The following is a 14,013-nucleotide window of genomic DNA, read 5'->3' on the forward strand; positions in this document are numbered from 1 at the left end:
GGCCCATGTTCACGCAAGCTGTGCAAGACTCGCTGCGCTGTCCTCTTCGAGCTCCAGCTCCTACTTAGCAGCCGCACTTTCCAAAGTGAAGAACTCCTGTCACTTTTTGTAACTCCCAAGTAAGAATTTACACCAGTGCCTTAAGGAGGAATACTGTCGTTCCCTCCATGTCCTACCAAGAGAACAGTAACCACATAAATCCCCACTTGGTCTCTCTTTTGCTTCATCCTCTGAGGCTGAAGTTTGCCCAGCGTAGACATCCTGCAGCACTGGGCTGTCGGAGCTTCCCCACCCTCCCACAGTTCTTCCTGCTGCCCGAGGTCCTTGAAGCGGGCAGGGACTCACACTGCAGGCTTCAGGCTGACCTGATGCCTTCTACTGTCGCACCAAGAAATGAAGTTTTTAACCAGAGGGAACTAGGCAAGTGCTAGAGAACGATCATAATACAATGAACATAGCTTCACAAGCAGATCTATTTTACATTTACTCCTGGAAATACACTGTTTCAGTTTTCGTTTTAAATACACTTTCATTTTTGTGAAAGAAAAGACCAATAGTTTACAGTGACTGTGAACTGGATATCAAATATAAATAACTGGATTTCAAATTAACATGTCCGTTCCAGGCCCCAATCTTTTCCTAACTGTAAAATCTGACCAGAAGGAAACTGAGGATACAAATGAGTATTTGTTAAGTTCTCTGCGAAAATATGAATGAGTTTGGTTACAGTGCATCTTCTGCACTAGTGATGTTACATAATAGTGGCAGACACACTTTTCTGATAAATGTTTTGATTTCTGAAACATATGAGGCCAAATAAGGCTTTAGATAGGGGTTATAAAGTTGTGATTTCTAAAGATGCGGGGGGGGGGGGGGGAGACTTCTCTCATAGTATCTAGATGCTATGTTCTGGATGTTAAAATTAGCTTGCAAGATATTATTCTTAAACACAATTTTAAAAATAGTCAAAAAAGCTTCAAAGTATTTTTTTCTCTTCCCTAGTGAATTTTGGTACCTCTTACTGTTTTTGCATGTCTAATACCTCAGGGTGGCATAGAATTTAGGGTCACTTAGCGTCAATGCCTCCTAATCTTGTTAATTTAAAGGGAAACACAATATTTCTGTAAACATTGCTGGATTCTTAGAAAAAAAAAAAAAAAACCCGTGGGACTGAATGCAAAGGAGGGAAACGGAGACTTGGGTATGCAAGGGAGAAAAGGTAATCTTTAAAAATATATGAATAAGCAAGTCTACCAATAATTCCCCAAAGCATATAGTTAAAAGTGACTTGTTTTTCTTCAAAATACACAATATGTATTTTAATGGCAGATTCTGAATTCTGTTCAGGTTAAATTTGAATTCGTTTACATCTCTTGCAGTGGGGTGGCTGATAATGGCTCTTGAGCCGTAGTTCAGGGACATGACATATATTGTTAACAAGAAGTTGTCCCAAGGTTAAAAATTGATTGTGAGTCAAAATATTTTTCTGAAGAAAAACTTGTAATTGCTACAAGTAGTGATAATAACGTTTTTTATTTAGCTTTATTTGTTTTTGGCTGTGCTGGGTCTTCGTTGCTGCGTGGGTTTTTCTCTAGTTGCAGAGAGAAGCAGCTGCTCTCTAGTTGCGGCGAAAAGGCTTCTCATTGCTGTGGCTTCTCTTATTGCAGAACACAGGCTCTAGGGCACACAGGCTTCAGTAATTGTTGTTCCCAGGCTCTGGAGCACAAGTTCAATAGTTGTGGCGCCCAAGGCTTAGTTGCTGCAAGCATGTGGGATCTCCTGAGATCAGGGATCGAATCTGCGTTTATTGGCAGATGGCTGCTCTACTACTGAGCCACCAGGAAAGCCCAAGTAGTGAGTAAGGTTTTTAAGTTGCCATAAAAGATATTTCATATTTAGTCCCATGAGACCTTTCATTTTTCATCCTATATAGTTCTTTCTCAGTGTACCACAAACAGAAATAGCTCCTGTAGACAAATCTGGATAAGTTTCACTGTAAAAAGTATAAAAACACCAGGAATTTATACTTTAGATATGCACAGCTAGCTAACTGTTAAGACTTGTGACTCTGATAAGTAATGAGTTGTAGTATAAACAGCTGTAACCTATGGAATAGATCTTTAATCTACTTTCATTCCAATGTATAAAGTGAACATATTAAAGAAATAATTATGTGATCTTTTCTTATTTTTAAGGAGGGGGTGGGGGCAGTAGACAGGTTGCTTCACTTGAGGAAGCAACTCACAACAAATGAAAGCATTCTGGATACCAAGTAATCAACCTGAGATTAAAAATTAACTCCTCTACCAACAGCAGATAAACATACAAAGGGCATTTTCTTAGCACTATTCTTTGGTTTAGAGTTGTCTTTAGTGATATTTACTGTATATAAAAATTTACCACCAAAATCCTAAGGAAGATTTAAGATAACCATGATGTCTTTAAATCTCAGAAAAAGTCTGTATTACTAAGCAGGACATAAATTAACAGCTTTGTCAGGATATAATTTACATACCATAAAGTACCCCCATTTATCTATTTACTTTTGCCATGCCACTTATGTGATCTTATTTCCTTGACCGGGGATTGAACCTGTGTCCCATGCAGTGAAAGAGTCCTAACCACTGGACTGCCAGGCAGTTCCCTAAGATTTCATTTAAAGTGTATAAATCAGTGGCTTTTACTATATTTACAGGTTTATCCAATAGCCATAATCTAATGTTAGAACATTTTTTAGCACCCCAAAAAGACCGCCACCACCTCCCCAGGTCTCTGCAATCATAATCTACTTTCTATTTATATAGATTTGCCTATTCAGGACACTTTTACATGAATAGGATCACACAATATGTGGTCTTCTATGACTAGCTTCTTTCACTTAGCATGTTTTTGAGATTTATCCATGTTGTAGCATATATCAATACTTCATTCCCTATTGTTGCTTAATGATATCACATTGTATGGGTATATTACATTTTGTCTATCCATTCATCAGTTGATGAACATTTGGATTGTTTCCATCTTTTGATTATTTTAAATAATATTGCTATAAACATTTATGTACAAGTCTTTGTGTGAACCTATGTTTTTAGTTATCATCAGTAAATACCTAGGAATAGAATTGTTGTGTTATATATGGTAACTCTGTGTTTAACATGTGTTCTTGTTCAGTTGCTAAGTTGTATACTCTTTGTGACCCCATGGACTGTAGCACACCAGGCTCCTCTGTCCACATCTCCTGGAGTTTGCTCAAATTCATGTCTATTTAGTCAGTGATGCTGTCTAACCATCTCATTCTCTGCCGTCCCCTTCTCCTTTTGCCTTCAATCTTTGCCAGCATCAAGGTCTTTTCCATTGAGTTGGCTCTTCACATCAGGTGGCCAAAGTATTGAAGCTTCAACTCCAGCATCAGTCCTTCCAATAAATATTTAGGATTGATTTCCTTTAGGTTTGACTGGCTTGATAAAACTACCAAACTGCTTCCCAAAGTGGGTGCATGATTTTATATTCCCACCAGCAAAGTATAGGGGTTCCAATCTCTCTCTGCCGTAATAACAATAACGATATGACACTTGTTATTGTCCATCTCTTTGACTATAGCATCCAAATAGATGTGATATATTAGCTCACTGTGGTCTTAATTTGCATTTCTGTGAAGACTAAGTGTTGAGCATCTTTTCCTGTGCTTATTGGTCATTTGTGTCTCTTCTTTGGATAAATGCCTTTGTGTTGTTGAGTTGTAAGAGTTCTTTATATATTCCAGATACAAATCCCTTAGCAGATACATGATTTGCAAATATTTTCCTATCTGTGGATGGTCTTCATTTTCTTGATTGTGTTCTTTAAAGCACAAACAGTTTTAATTTTAGTGATGTTCTGGTAATCAATCTTGTGATTTTGCTGTTGTAGCTAAGAAATCATTGCCTAATCTGAGATCATAAAGACTTACTCCTGTGTTTCTTCTAAGAGTTATGTAGTTTTTGCTCTTAGACTTATGCCTGTGATTCACTTTAAATTGCTTTTTCTGTGTGGTGGGGAGTAGGGGTCCAAATTCATTCTTTTGCATGTAGAATCCACTTGTCCTATTACCACTATTTGTTGAAAAGACTTTTCCCACTAGACTGGTTTGGCCCCTCTGTCAAAAGTCAGTGCACTCTACATGATACCCTTTACTTCTCACTCTCAATTCTCTTTGATTCACCTGCATGTCTGTCCTATGCTGGTACCACACTGTCTTGAGTACCACAGTTCTTTAGTTTTGAAATTGATATCTGAGTCCTCCAGCTTCTTTTTTCTTTTTCAAGATCATTTTGGCTATTCTGGATCTCTTGCCTTTCCAATGTTGTAACACTTTGCGATATAGTTACAGATGTCAAGTAGTGTTTCATTTGGTACATAAATATTGACTCTTTTTACATCACAGGCTTCTAAGAAAACAACCTAATCTAGTTAGTAAACTGAACTGTCAAAGTTCTTGGTTCTTCCCCATATCATGTGCATGTGTGCTCAGTTGTGTCTGACTCTTTGTGACCCCATGGAGTGTAGCCCATCAGGCTCCTCTGTCCATGGGATTTTCCAGGCAAGAATACTGGAGTCAGTTGCCATTTCCTCCTCCAGGGGATCTTCCTGACCCAGGTATCAAACCTGTGTCTCCTGTATCTCTCACATTGGCGGGCAGATTCTTTACCACTGAGCCACCTAGGAAGTCCAATTTCCCATATCACGGCAACACCTAATTCATGTAGATCAGCTACATCTTCATTTATGCAGTTATTATAAGGAAAAAAAGTTATTCACAAAGTTTTCCCGTATAAGAGAATCCCTTTCTATCATGTGAAGTTTATCTAAAAATATTAACATGTAAGGGACTATGGACACACACAGTATACAAATAAGATCTCAATTGTAGTGAAGTTAGTTAAACACTGTTAACCTTAAAAGTAAAGCAGTAATATTTCAGCAGCAAAAAATGGGGTTATTTTGGAATAGCAGCAGAATTGCTTTTTGAATCCAAGAGTCTGTTTTGTAGAGTTTGATGGCACAAGGAATGGTTAGCAGTACCCAATAGAGGCTTTCAAGCGAGGCTGAAGGGAACCTTTCTTGAGGTGTCTTTTCCAACAGGCAGGCTGCAAAGTGTGATGCTTAGGGTCTTTGCCTCCTGGGAGCATGCTGTGAAAGGATTGCTCTACCAAAGCATGCTTATATTTAACACAAGCAATTAGGCCTTTATGATAAATCAGCTGTTGATCAAAAGAGGCAGGGGCCAAGTGCATTGGATGTGCTGTGACTAGCTCAAAAGACTGAGAAGTGCCTGAATATCAAGCCTGAGTTTGAGCAAACTGCAGTTTTTAATTGGAGACTTTATGTCCCTTCAAGGCCAACAGTTTTAACACATGAATGTTGTCTTCCTGGGAAAAAGCTTGAGAAAGGGAGCAGAGAAGCAAACTACCCATGTATTATAACAAAGTAGAACCTGCAAAACTTTACACCATCCAAATCAACCTTCATGATTTGTGAAGAGTAAGGCAAAGTTCCCGTGAAATGCATGGGCATTACTGTCCAAATTTATTACCTTTTTTTCCAAGTGAGTGCAAAAGGGTGTTGTATAAACTTATCAACTGGAATACTAAAGAATGTACTCCATAAATTAATTACAGTGAAAATGTGCTTTCAGTGGGACTGGATGTCAGCAGTGTGTGGAGGCTGGGAACAACAGGGTGTCAAGAGATGAGAGAGTTGTTTATTGCTTGTAAGTTCTAGTTGAATGTTCATTGGGGCCATTGAGTTTTACTACAGGTAAAATGGGTATTACCGGGACTAGAGGGCTTACCCCGTGGCTCAGCGGTAAAGAAGCCGCCTGTAGTGCAGGAGACATAGGTTCGATCCCTGGATCGGGAAGATCCCCTGGAGGAGGGCATGACAACCCATTCCAGTATTCTTGCCTAGAGAATCCCATGGACAGAGGAGTCTGGCAGGCCACAGTCCATAGGGCAGCAAAGAGATGGGCACAGTTGAAGCAACTGAGCACGCATGCGCGCACACACGCATACACGCACACGCACGCACGCACGCACACACATGCACGGGGACTAAAGTAGAGGATAATGAGGCTCTGAGCCTTGTAATCCTCTATTATGGCTTGATGCCTTGAAGGACTCCTTTATTTATAGGGTGTTAATTCTGGAGAGAGGCTTTGAGGGATCTATTCAAATCTTGACAGGAGGTGCACTGTGGATTCTACAAACATCCCTTGAAGATTTTTCCCATAAAGAGGATGGTAGCTGATCCAATAGGGATAAGTGACCAGCGTATCCCCATATTCAGCTATAGTGCCAACAAAAATAAAAGCAAATGAAAGATGGTGAAATGTCATTTAGTTCACTTGGTTGGCTATTGCTACTGTCAAATTCTAGCATTGTTTTTGCCTTTTAGGAGACGGAAATTCCAGCATGATACTTTTCTAAGAAGCCTCAGCCTAGTAAATGAATAGGAGCAGAGGAACTAAGGAGGAAAAAGGTGTGTATTCTCAGAAGGCCTCAACAAAAGGGACCAGGTTTAGAGATTGGAAGCCTGGGGAGGTTTACTAAGGATCCTCACTCTTTGAACTGTCTTAATGCTCTGAGGCAGGGCCTGCTTTATAGCAGTTGGTTGAGCACTGAGAGGGTAGCTCTGGGTCAGTTAGGACAGAGAGATACATTCCCAATCTGGAGAGTGGTGTCTCTAAGCTGATTAAGAGGGAGGATTGGGAAGAGCTCCTATAGCTCCTTGGAGGCCCCATCATTGTGATCAGGAGGTCTTGGGAATTAGACTGGCTAGAGGGCTGGAAACTCCTGGAGCACTTGAATTTGTAACAACCTTTTGTTCAATATTTTGGTTCTTATAGAAACAGCAGTAAGAGGAGGTTTTTGATAGCCTTTTTTTTTTTTTTTTCTGGCCACACAAAATATGGACTGTCAGTTCCCTGACCAGGGATCGAACCCACGCCCCTTGCAGGGCAAACAAGGAGTCCTAACCACTGGACTACCAGGAAAGCCCCACTAGGAGGTTTTCAGTTTTGTTTCAGGGCTTTCATTTGCTGGAGTTGAAAATTAAGAATCCTAGTGGTCTCTCATTTAGGTGAGTCAGCTAGAGTTCAAATGAGCTGATTTGCTAAATTAAGTTCTGAAGTAGACATAGCCTCCCACTCAAACCCTGGGTGTTTTAACCAGCAGAAAAAGACCCTAGTTCAGCCCATTAATAAACATAGAGTTAAAGCCTGTCTGAGTGGATTCAGCATCTGAAGGAAGACCCGAATTTCATTTGAAAACGATCTGAAGTCTATTATAATTGTCATGAAGGGGTTCCTCAGATTTCTGTAGGCAAGCCTTCGTTTTATTTTGATCAGGCTTAGGTAGAGCTATTGTAATTGCCCAGTGAAAGTTTTCAGCCAGTGTTCTAGCCTTTTGCTAAAAGTTAAGAGTTTGTTTTTCTACATCTGTTCAGGATGTTGCCATCCAGCAAAACTGGTTCACTGTTTGGCTTGACTATCAGCAACAAGCTAGTGGACTAACTGACCCAAATCTGAGACAGCAGGTTGGTTAGTTTGAACAACAATGTTAAATACTTCAGCAAACCTATGGGGGTCCTCAGTTGCTTAAGGGCTGTCAATTTGACCTTAATAGTCCAGGGACCAGAAGACATTTGGGGTTTATTTGGATCCTCAGAAGAGAAACCTTTAAAGGGAAAGGTTCTGATAGCCTCAAAGAAGGGGAAAGTGAGGAGAGGCTCAGGGAAAAGGGGAAGTTTGGTGAAAGAATGAGACTGGGGAAACTGAGGGTGCAGCAGGGGAGGAGGATGGCACCAGAGGTGGGGGCTGGCACAAGGGGGCTGCCTTCAAAAAATGAGGGAAGGGAAAAAAAAATGAGGGAAGGGGAGGAGAAGCCGTTTTGTCTTTATTTAGTCGTTTGTTGCCTCAGTTAATTTAGAAATTGTATTTGCAGAGAAGCAATTTTAGACTCCTGATAATGCTTGGAAGCCTCAAAATATCATTGAAAATATGTGTCCCATTAGGTTTTGACAGCTTTAGAGCCCACAGCTGTCCAATTCAGTTTGAAGAAAAGTATGAGGAGTTTGGAAGTTCCCCATAGTGGCCATTAGTGTTCTAAGTTACTTTTGGCTAAGTCAGTCTATTGAGTTAGAAATACACATGAGGAAAGGTGGTTTTTTTTTCATACTTTTTATTTTGTATTGGGTTATAGCCGATTAATGATGTTATGATAGTTTCAAGTAAACAGTGAAGAGATTCAGTCATACATGTACATGTACCCATTCTCCCCAGAATCCTCCTCCCATCCAGGCTGCCAGATAACATTGAGCAGAGTTCCTTGTGCTGTACAGTAGGTCCTTATTGATTATCTATTTTAATTATAGCAGTGTGTATACGTCCATCCCAAGCTACCTAACTATCCCTTCCCCTGTCCTTCCCACAGCAACCGTAAGATTGTTCTCTAAATCTGTGAGTCTCTTTCTGTTTTGTAAGTAAGTTCATTTGTATCATTTCTTTTTAGATTCCACAGGGCTATCATAAGGTATTTCTCCTCTGTCTCACTTCACTCAGTATGACAATCTCTACGTCATCCATGTCGCTGCAAATGGCATTATTTCATCCTTTTTAATGAGAGATCCAAGTTTTTAAACATAAAATTGGCTGGGGGCACCCTCAAAGCATTCTGATGACTGGGATCTCATTTCTTTGGGATTTTTTCCTCTAAAGCAACAAGAAAAATTCCCAAACGTACAGTTCCAATAGGATCAGCCCAGTGCCAAAAGAAACTAGGCTAAAGATCAGCACAGCACACATATCTGATAGATATGACAGACTTCCACTGGGAACAGTTTAGTTCCAAAAGGAATGAGGCTAAAGGTTAACACGGTTCCAATAAACAGAGTTCCAATAGACAGAGTTGCAGTGGGAACAGCCCAGTTCCAAGGGAATTGGGCCAAAGGCCACATGAACACTCTCAGAAAGAACAAAGCAGTCAAGCAGATCCCAAATAAAGCCTGAACTCAAAATGCAAGGAGTGTGGGCTTGAAATCCAGGAGACTCTTTTCCTCAAATTCATGGTCAGTGAGAAAGCAATGAGTTCTGGGCTCTGTGGGTTGCTCACACACCTTGGGAGTTGTTGGAGGTCTTCTTGGGATCCCATTTTTTATCATCAAGTGATGTTGACCTTAAAAATAAATCAGTCAAGTTATTTCACCACAATGGGTTTATTCAGAAATACCAGAGGAGCTGCAATTCAGGACAAGCAAGCTAGAGCAAAAGCCATAGGCAAGTTCAACAAAAGAAAAGAATGTTATAAGAGAAAGAAAGAGGAAGTTAGGAAGTATTATTTTGAATTAGTCTGTCGGAGAAAAGTGAGAGTGTAGGGTGATGACTGTTTCTCATTGGCTGAGTTGCTGGAGTAGCTGGTTTCCTGTTCAACAGTTCAGTTCAGTCACTCAGTCATGTCCGACTCTTTGTGATCCCATGGACTGCAGCACGCCAGGCCTCCATGTCCATCACCAGCTCCTGGAGTTCCCTCAAAATCATGTCCATTGAGTCGGTGATGCCATCCAACCATCTCATCCTCTGTCGACCCCTTCTCCTCCTGCTTTCAATGTTTCCCAGCATCAGGGTCTTTTCAGATGAGTCAGCTCTTTGCATCAGGTAGCCAAAGTATTGGAGTTTCAGCTTCAACGTCAGTCCTTCTAATGAACATTCAGGACTGATTTCCTTTAGGATGGACTGTTTTGATCTCCTTGCAGTCCAAGGGACTCTCAAGAGTCTTCTCTAACACCACAGTTCAAAAGCATCAATTCTTTGGCACTCAGCTTTCTTTGTAGTCCAACTCTCACATCCATACATGACTACTGGAAAAAGCATAGCCTTGACTAGAGGGATCTTTGTTGGCAAAGTAATGTCTCTGCTTTTACATATGCTGTCTAGGTTGGTCATAACTTTTCTTCCAAGGAGTGAGCGTCTTTTTATTTCATGGCTGTAGTCACCATCTGCAGTGATTTTGGAGCCCCCAAAAATAAAGTCAGCCACTCTTTCCACTGTTTCCCCATCTATTTGCCATGAAGTGATGGGACCAGATGCCATGATCTTAGTTTTCTGAATGTTGAGCTTTAAGCCAACTTTTCCACTCTCCTTTTTCACTTTCATCAAGAGGCTCTTTAGTTCTTCACTTTCTGCCATAAGGGTGGTATAATCTGCATATCTGAGGTTATTGATATTTCCCCCAGCAGTCTGGATTCCAGCTTGTGCTTCATCCAGCCCAGTGTTTCTCATGATGTACTCTGCATATAAGTCAAATAAGCAGGGTGACAATATACACCCTTGACGTACTCCTTTTTCTATTTGGGACCAGTCTGTTGTTCCATGTCCATTTCTAACTGTTGCTTCCTAACCTGCATACAGGTTTCTCAAGAGGCAGGTCAGGTGGTCTGGTATTCCCTTCTCTTTCAGAATTCCACAGAATTCCACTTCCACAGCTTTTTGTGATCCACACAGTCAAAGACTTTGGCATAGTCAAAAAGCAGAAATAGATGTTTTCCTGGAACTCTTGCTTTTTCGATGATCCAGTGGATGTTGGCAATTTGATCTCTGGTTGCTCTGTCTTTTCTAAAACCAGCTGGAACATCTGGAAGTTCATGGCTCACGTATTGTTGAAGCCTGGCTTGGAGAATTTTGAGCATTACTTTACTAGCGAGTGAGATGAGTGCAATTGTGTGGTAGTTTGAGCATTCTTTAGCATTGCCTTACTTAGGGATTGGAATGAAAACTGACCTTTTCCAGTCCTGTGGCCACTGCTGAGTTTTCCAAATTTGTTGGCATATTGAGTGCAGCACTTTCAGAGCATCATCTTTCAGGATTTGAAATAGCTCAACTGAAATTCCATCACCTCCACTAGCTTTGTTCGTAGTGATGCTTCCTAAGGCCCACTTGACTTCACATTCCAGGATGTCTGGCTCTGGGTGAGTGATCACACCATTGTGATTATCTGGGTTGTGAAGATCTTTTTTGTACAGTTCTTCTGTATATTCTTGCCACCTCTTCTTAATATCTTCTGCTTCTATTAGGTCCATACCATTTCTGTCCTTTATTGAGCCCATCTTTGCATGAAATGTTCCCATGGTATCTCTAATTTTCTTGAAGAGATCTCTAGTCTTTGCCATTCTGTTGTTTTCCTCTATTTCTTTGCATTGATCGCTGAGGAAGGCTTTCTTATCTCTCCTTGCTATTCTTTGGAACTCTGCATTCAAATTGGTAATCTTTCCTTTTCTCCTTTGCTTTTGGCTTCTCTTCTTCTCTCGGCTATTTGTAAGGCCTCCTCAGATGGCCATTTTGCTTATTTGCATTTCTTTTTCTTGGGGATGGTCTTGATCCTTGTCTCCTCTACAATGTCACAAACCTCCGTCCATAGTTCATCAGGCACTCTGTCTATCAGATCTACTCCCTTAAATCTATTTCTCACTTCCACTGTATAATCATTAGGGACTTGATTTAGGTCATACCTGAGTGGTCTAGTGGTTTTCCCTACTTTCTTCAATTTAAGTCTGGATATGGCAATAAGGAGTTCATGATCTGAGCCACAGTCAGCTCCTGGTCTTGTTTTGCTGACTGTATAGAACTTTTGCAACTTTGGCTGCAAAGAATATAATCAGTCTGATTTTGGTGTTGGCTATCTGGTGATGTCCATGTGTAGAGTCTTCTCTTGTGTTGTTGGAAGAGGGTGTTTGCTATGACCAGTGCATTCTCTTGGCAGAACTGTAGGAGATGCAATGTCCATATTTTCCTGTTGGGGGCCTGTAACCAATGACTCTTTCCTTCTGCTGATCTTGACAATTCTTCCTGTCATGGACAATGAGTGGTATTGCATGAAAGCTCCCTCCACCCCTTGCTGGCCTCCTGACTCCATTTTTTTTTTTTTTTTAATTAGTTGGAGACTAATTACTTCACAACATTGCAGTGGGTTTTGTCATACATTGATATGAATCAGCCATAGAGTTACACGTATTCCCCATCCCGATCCCCCCTCCCACCTCCCTCTCCACCCGATTCCTCTGGGTCTTCCCAGTGCACCAGGCTCGAGCACTTGTCTCATGCATCCCACCTGGGCTGGTGATCTGTTTCACCCTAGATAATATACATGTTTCGATGCTGTTCTCTTGAAACATCCCACCCTCACCTTCTCCCACAGAGTTCAAAAGTCTGTTCTGTATTTCTGTGTCTCTTTTTCTGTTTTGCACATAGGGTTATCGTTACCATCTTTCTAAATTCCATATATATGTGTTAGTATGCTGTAATGTTCTTTATCTCTCTGGCTTACTTCACTCTGTATAATGGGCTCCAGTTTCATCCATCTCATTAGAACTGATTCAAATGAATTCTTTTTAACGGCTGAGTAATATTCCATGGTGTATATGTACCACAGCTTTCTTATCCATTCGTCTGCTGATGGGCATCTAGGTTGCTTCCATGTCCTGGCTATTGTAAACGGTGCTGTGATGAACATTGGGGTGCATGTGTCTCTTTCAGATCTGGTTTCCTCAGTGTGTATGCCCAGAAGTGGGATTGCTGGGTCATATGGCAGTTCTATTTCCAGTTTTTTAAGGAATCTCCACACTGTTCTCCATAGTGGCTGTACTAGTTTGCATTCCCACCAACAGTGTAAGAGGGTTCCCTTTTCTCCACATCCTCTCCAGCATTTATTGCTTGTAGACTTTTGGATAGCAGCCATCCTGACTGGCATGTAATGGTACCTCATTATGGTTTTGATTTGCCTTTCTCTGATAATGAGTGATGTTGAGCATCTTTTCATGTGTTTGTTAGCCATCTGTATGTCTTCTTGGGAGAAATGTCTGTTTGGTTCTTTGGCCCATTTTTTTTGATTGGGTCATTTATTTTTCTGGAATTGAGCTTCAGGAGTTGCTTGTATATTTTTGAGATTAATCCTTTGTCTGTTGCTTCATTTGCTATTACTTTCTCCCAATCTGAGGGCTGTCTTTTCACCTTACTTATAGTTTCCTTTGTAGTGCAAAAGCTTTTAAGTTTAATTAGGTCCCATTTGTTTAGTTTTGCTTTTATTTCCAATATTCTGGGAGGTGGGTCATAGAGGTCCTGACTGCATTTTAATGACGTTTCCCTCTTTATTTTCACAACACAAATCCCTTTCCTTATTCTTTTTCCAGTCGTTGGTTTCTTTCCTGACACACATTCATAAGGTAACTAGGCTGCTTTGAAGAAGTAGTTTCATCTTTTATTAGAGCCAGATGGAACCATCTGTTTCTTATTGAAACTTCTAACAGCCCCTGGTCTCCCTTATTCTGGCATTCTCTGCTGAACTTTCTTTTAGCTCTGCACATTGAGTATCTGTCAAAAGTCTCATTTCATCGAGTATATTTGTGGTTTCCTTTCAGCTTTCTCTTTCTCTGAGTTCATAGGGCCCCCAAAGCCATCTGAATGTTTTGGTTTTTATTTCTTTGTCTTGTTTATGTCTGAGCACATGAATTCATGTGAGCCCAAAGCTCAGAGAATACACGTGAGGTGTAAACAGGCTCTCCTAAGGTGGCTCCAAGGCCCTGTGTTGATGCTGAGGGGTCTTGAAACAGTCAGAAGACATGGTCAGTGAATATTTGGGTGTACAAATTGGGAGGTCATGAAAACATTTGTGTGAGACTGCAAAGAAAATACAGATATCCTATGAAATTCCAGGGGGAAAAAGTAGTGAGTTTTTTAAAGGGAAAACTCCAGCACCCACAGTTCCCCCTATACCTCTCTATTCTGTGTGTTGGGTGCTTCCCTGGGATAACTCATTACTGTCTTCCAGGGCTCTGAGTTACCTTCCTAAACTAAGGTAAGGAAAATTCCATTTTCTTTTAGTCCAGCTGGTACAAACCTACATTTTCTAAAGGAATATTTACAGTAATTTTAAGACAAAGTGCATAGAAATGAAATACAGACTACAAATGTATCCTCTGGGTGTTTGT

This window comes from Dama dama, chromosome 18, assembly GCF_033118175.1.
Source record: "Dama dama isolate Ldn47 chromosome 18, ASM3311817v1, whole genome shotgun sequence".
NCBI lineage: Eukaryota > Metazoa > Chordata > Mammalia > Artiodactyla > Cervidae > Dama > Dama dama.